This window comes from Arachis stenosperma, chromosome 7 (assembly GCF_014773155.1).
Source record: "Arachis stenosperma cultivar V10309 chromosome 7, arast.V10309.gnm1.PFL2, whole genome shotgun sequence".
Taxonomy (NCBI): Eukaryota; Viridiplantae; Streptophyta; class Magnoliopsida; order Fabales; family Fabaceae; genus Arachis; species Arachis stenosperma.
Window position 1 is genome coordinate 87,326,520 of NC_080383.1, and position 5,997 is coordinate 87,332,516.

General features: G+C 33.7%; 1 long non-coding RNA gene across 2 annotated transcripts; it reads right to left on the bottom strand.

Moving 5' to 3' along the window:
- Positions 1-402: 402 nt before the first annotated feature.
- On the bottom strand, positions 403-1,769 carry LOC130941755 (uncharacterized). 2 transcript variants are annotated; one of them, XR_009070708.1, is made up of 2 exons: positions 1,202-1,769; positions 403-1,023 (listed from the first exon to the last, which is right to left on the bottom strand). It is a non-coding gene; the product is annotated as an uncharacterized LOC130941755 (long non-coding RNA). The 2 variants fall into 2 exon arrangements; XR_009070707.1 differs by having other exon boundaries at positions 1,124-1,769.
- Positions 1,770-5,997: the final 4,228 nt, after the last annotated feature.

A 5,997-nucleotide genomic window follows, 5' to 3' on the forward strand; every position in this document is an offset into this window, starting at 1 on the left:
GCCGGTTGAGAGGTTGCCAATGCTCCTCCAGATCTAAACCCAGGGTTAGTGTGGATCCATTCTGATTGAGGGTAAAGCTCCTACAGTCCAGTCTCCTTAATGATCCTACTTAAAATGCCACAGAAAAGGTCGAATCTTCCGAATCAGAGAATATTGCGCCTTTGGATTCTAGCCTCTACCATAAAGACTCTAATCTCCCCATACCTCGGCTGAACTGATATTTCGAGAAGTCCCCAACGAACTCGTGGATTGGCCGTCTAAGAGATGTATAATCAAACTGGTGGTTCAATGCTTTCCAATTACGTAGTCACACGAACCCAAGAAGAACACGGGTGGTTGTTAGGCATGCGATCTTAGAATGAAAAACGAAGATAGATCTTAGAATAGAAAATCAAACACGGATTGAAAGGAAATAGTAATACTTTTATTAATCCATAAAACTCAGCAGGGCTCCTCCCATCAGCCTAGGAGATTTAGAAACTCATACTGATAGAAAGTGCAATGTAAAATTCGAAATATGCTAGAAGAGATCCTAAACAAGTGTGATCGTCTCCCTTTAATATTAAACTAATGACTAAGGATTACATAAAAAGGGTAAAACAATCTTTTAGTGATAAAATCCACTTCTGGGGCCGACTTGGTGAGTGTTTCGGCTGAACTTTGATTATATCCACGTACTAGGAGGCCTCTAGAGCATTGAACTCTGGCTAGGGGGTCTTTTATGGGCGTTGGATGCTGGTCTCTTCTCCTTTGGGCACTGGACGCTAGAATAGGGCAGGAGACTAGCATTGGACGCCAGTTTTAGGCCTTCAATTCTGAAGCAAAGTATGGATTATTATACTTTGATGGAAAGCTCTAGATGTTAGCTTTCCATAGCAATTTAGAACGCTCCATTTGAACTTCTGTAACTCCAGAAAATCTCTTTTGATTGCAAGGAGGTCAGCTCCGAACAGCATCTGCAGTGCTTTCTCTGTCTCTGAATCAGACTTTTGCTCTAGCACCTCAATTTCTGCCAGAATTTACCTGAAATTGCATAAAAATACACAAACTCAAAGTAGAATCTAAAAATGTGAATTTTGCACTAAAACCTATAAAAACTTAATAAAAGTTATACAAAACATACTAAAAACTATATGAAAATGATGCCAAAAAGTGTATAAAATATGCGCTCATCAGCACTGTTCCGGCCCAGCCTATTAACCTTGAACTAAGGTTCGGGCGTCCGCCCGACCCGGTGGGTTAACAGGGCCCAACCAAGCAGCGACCCGAGTGGCATTTCCTTCTGCGTGAACCTGGACAGCTGGAGTGGAAGCTTCTAAGAAAGAGGGTCTGCCTGTATAGGATCCACGTTGGTATAGACTATATAAGGGAAGGTCCTACCCCTCCCCCAGTTACGTCACCTATGCTAAAATAAACTTTTGCCTCATACGGATATTGACTTGGGCGTCAGAGTCCTTTTGCAGGTGGACCTCTCCTCACATACACAACTTGGTAACCCAAAAGAACTATGCGTCAGGGCTCATCTACACCCATCTCCTAGTCGCTCCACCTTTCTTACCTTTAGATCCGACTTGTTTAACAAGCGAACAACCGAACAGTTTTTTTATTAAAAATCTTTTTTATCATTTAATACATCTGAACACACAAAAAATGTTTTGAAAAAAAATTAAAAAATGACAACAAATTGGTTGAGAATTGAATGGTCGGTACTCGGGAGGAAATGCCAAACTTCGAAGATTTTGATGCGAAAGAAAGAAGAGGGAGAAAGGATTGGTAAAGGGTCCACGTAGGCACATGCATGCATATATAATTGAGCCAGTACGACTACGCGGAAAAGAAGAGTAGATATTTTCATCAAACTTAAAAAAAAAAAAAAATAATAAGTATAGGAAATGAGTGGATACTAATTAGTCAAGAGTTGATTTTTCAAAAGCATTCAATTATTTGATAGCTCGTGCGTCGGTTCAAGCTGGCACCGGGCAGAGTTCATCAATAGTTTCATATTAAAAAAAGGAAAAGTATAGGATACCAACATATTATCTGTCAACTTCTGCCAACTCTTATTTATATTTGTGTTTTATAAAAGTGTATTTGTAGATGTGTCTAATAATTAATATATTTTAAATACATATATAAAGAGACACATCCAGAAAATATATATAAAGACACTTCTATTAAACACAGTTATAAAAAAGATATTTTTATTAGACACATCCACGAACACACTTCCATGAAACACAATTATAAATAAGAGTTGGCAGAAGTTGACAGATATGCTGTTGGTAACGTAGCGGAACCGTTAAAAAAAAAAACAAAGCATTCAATGATAGCATTAATTTCTCAGACTACAAAGTTTTTAAGGTTTTATCTTTAATAAATGCATAGTGAAATTATTGAAAATTTTAAATTTTCCAATTAGGATTTTTCTATACTTAACACCAAATGTCGTTCACAAAGCTTCTTTAAAAAGAACCCGAACTCATTTAACTTTTACTTAATTTCTTATCTTACAAAAAACCTCATATAAATAAATATAACTCTGAAGTGAACGAAAGATAAATTGGTTTGTATGTAATAATTATCAGTTGCATTTTTCCGTAGAATTTTCCAAGTCAACATGCACAAATTGGTTGCCAATGACTTTAGTTAACCCTCTCTCTAAATCCTGAAAGATATAGATATGCATGTCGGGACAAATTCCAAAATTTCGTCGGATAGTATTAGTATACTTCATGAAAAATTTCAGAATAGAAGTTGGAATTTACTTGTGAATATTAAAAGCCTTAAAGATGCTTATTCATGAAATCATATATATCTTAATCAAGGATGTTTGTCATATAAAGAAAAGGATATGTTTGCCATGCAAGAAAAGATGCGTTATTTAATCAAAACACGTGTTGTCACTTATTAAAAAACACGAGTATGAAAATTTAAGGTAGGAAAATGTGCATTCTGATAGAATAAACTAAAGAGAATTAGTTAGTGCTTAAGATGCTACTGTTAGTTAGTTAGTTTATAATGCAGGATAAGTTAGCTAATTAGTTTAGTATATGTGATTCACAATATGATAGTTGGCTTTATTCTTATTATAAATAGTTAAAATTTAACTAATTTTGTAACTAACTTTTACTTAGCTCCGCACAAAATAAATTTAGAATTAGTCTTTTCTCTTTTCTTCTTCAATTCTCCTTTTTTTTTTCTTTGTTTGAACTTAATACTTTTCATGGTATCAAAGTTTTTCAATAGTAGATAACAATCTATTTGCTAAAAACTCAGTAAATCAATCAAATACAACTCCAACAAATACAACTCCAAATTTTACTTCTTCACTAATTTTACTTCTTTATTAATTTTGTCTCGTCGCCAATTCTGTTAATGGATTCTTAATAGCAGAACAATATTGAGTCAATTTTGAAACGTTAGGGACTTAAATAGGACGACTGAAATGTTAGAAAAAACTTTAGGACTTACCCCAAACGTTGGGGACAAAAACGATACTTTACTCTTTAAAAGTTGTTCATTGCTGTTGTTTTTCTAGTTTTTAAAACTGTAGAGCAGTTATAGTTTTTTCATTATTACTGAAGCTAGACAAATAAAAAAATTATGATCTTTAGTTTGTTAGAAATATTAGTACGAGACTCTCACTTGGACATAAAATTTGCATAATTTCGAGTTCATTTAATATTTTAAAAATAGAATGGAAGTTAGGCAGCCAAGGTTGTTTTGATGACAGCTTTTGGTATGAGATTTAAAAATAGATTTTTATATTATTGTCAGATATTTTTGAAAATATTAAAAGAAAAAACTGTTGTGATATTTTAAATAATCTTTTGATAAAGAGATAATTGATTTATTTTGAAGTTTTAGCAGAGGATGAAAAATCAAATCGGTTCAATATATACTTAATGAATTTATGCTTGGAACATGTTAGTTATTCATATAATTTAAGTAACTTTTAAGTTATAAAGAAACTGGAATAAATTAAAATGTATGAGTTAAAAAGAGAATTTTGCCTTAATAAAGACCGAGTAAGAAAAATAAAATCTGAATGAGAATGATAATTGATGATGAACAATGAAAATGATTGAGATTATTGTTTACCTGCTAAAAACGTGTAGAGATATTGTTTGACTTAGAGAACGAGCTGAGATGATTATTTACTTGCTAAAAACGAGCAGAGATATGGTGGTGAGTTCACTGAGATTTGCTTTTCAGGGATACAACGGCCAGTCTGGGGTGATGGTCGCACCTGTAAGATAGTGTCCTTACAGAGGTTTGTCATGACCTACAACAGCCAGAGAAAGTTGCACCTATAAGACAAATGTTGCTTATAGAGGTTATGTCCAGTATATATGGACTAGAGAGAGTTGCACCTGTAAGATAGAGGTTGTTTACTTGCCGGGTTATGTCGGGAATGGATAGAAACTGACAATTGAGCTTATTACCTGCACTAGAGCTAGACATTCGTCATATGCATTTGTATGACCTATTTGAGTGTGCTTGTACTATGTGTTACTTTATTTATATTATTTTATTGTTTGATTGATGTGTGCATTGTTTATTTATCTATACTGTCTGATTTACTTATGTATCTGTTTTTCTTTTGTATTTGAGGTTTTTTTTAACCAGAGAGAATTTTTAAGGAATATAACTTGAAGCCGATAACCAACTTTTCTAATGTAACTTTAAAGAGTTCTATGGAATTAATGAAAGTAAATATTGTTGAACTAAATTAATTATTTACGCTTTATTCTTTACTTTTGTGGCATTCTCGCCCTCTACTGAGGACTTATGGTTTTGTTCTCACACCAAAATCTCTCACTCTTTCAGTGACACAGGTCTAAAGACTCAGTATGAAGCTGCAAGCAAATAGTATAATTTGTTTATGAATCAAGTTGCTTTCATAGAGTCCTCTCGCTCTTGTAGCTTAATATTTTATTTTATTCAGGGGTAGGTGTTGTATATGAGTTTTATTTAAATTTACTTATATAATATTTATTATTATTAGTATTTATGTGATTATTATTACTTGGAGATCTTCAACATGTGATTTCAATGAATAAAAATAAAATTTTCCGGTATTTTCTTAAAACTGGGATGCAATAACAACATGAAGGCTCAGTATTGAGTAGTTAATATTAGAAAAGGTTACGTGACGTTCTTTCTAGTAAAAATACCATGACTTAAGCAAAGTATTTTGCTGGAAAGAATATTACACATACAGGCATAAATGTGGCATAAAGTGCAAAGTTACTCTCAAAATTTCAACATGAGAAGTGGATCTAAAGGTAGTTTTAGAGGTGACTATAGAGGTAGAAATGGTGGCAGATCAGTGCGAGGTGGTTGAGGTTTCTACAATGAGAATGGATAGTTTGGTGCAAACAATTACAATTCGAGATACGAAAAAAGTGGAAATAACTTTAGTGGAAGTAGTTCCAAATTTGAAGCTCAACTCTATAATGATCCAAGGTTCACAAACAAAAGTAATAGCTCAAGATTTGGAACTGGAGATGATTCAAGATTCACTAATGCTGAAAGATCAAGGTTCATGAGTATTGAAAGGCAGCAGCAATATAATGGCATAAGAATGTTCAATAGTGACAGACCTATTTGCTAAGTGTGTGATAAGCTTGGATACACTACAAAGACGTGCTAGTACAGATATGAAAGAAGCAAAAGTTCAAGAACTCAATATGGAAGATTGAATTCACAGCCACTTCAAGAACCAAAAGCAAACCTAAGCAATGTACTGACTACACCTGCAACACTGCAAGACCAGAGTTGGTATCCAGATTCGGGTGCAACACATCACATGACTTCAGACCAATATAATTTGATGAAAAGAGAGAATTATGTTAATTGATTGTAGGAAATGGATCAAGTTTACAATTTAACCTTGTGGACAGACTTATTTCAAAACTGATGTGAGTAATAGAGAGTTCTTGTTGCATAAGCTACTTCATGTCTCAAATATCACAAAGAATTTACTCAGTGTGT